This window comes from Penaeus monodon, chromosome 31 (genome assembly GCF_015228065.2).
Source record: "Penaeus monodon isolate SGIC_2016 chromosome 31, NSTDA_Pmon_1, whole genome shotgun sequence".
NCBI lineage: Eukaryota > Metazoa > Arthropoda > Malacostraca > Decapoda > Penaeidae > Penaeus > Penaeus monodon.
The window spans coordinates 14,269,790-14,270,075 of NC_051416.1; positions in this window are offsets into that span (position 1 = coordinate 14,269,790).

A 286-nucleotide genomic window follows, 5' to 3' on the forward strand; every position below is an offset into this window, starting at 1 on the left:
CCTCCCCCCTCTTGCCATATCTAAGTTTCCCAGGATGACCTTGGCTGACCTTTTCCTCCGCCCATAACTAACGCAGATTTATTCGAACCTTGAAAAAAAAACCTTAAAGCATGAAGAAATATGGGAGTAAGAAAGCCAATTAATTTCGCAAGAATATGCATTCTTTTGCGGGGGGGGGGTATTTTATTCCGTTGATGTTTTGATTTTCGTCACACGTAATGGGAAATTTTCATACTATTTTACCGAAAGGTTTGGGTTATTGTGTTCTCAGTTATATTGGTTTTAA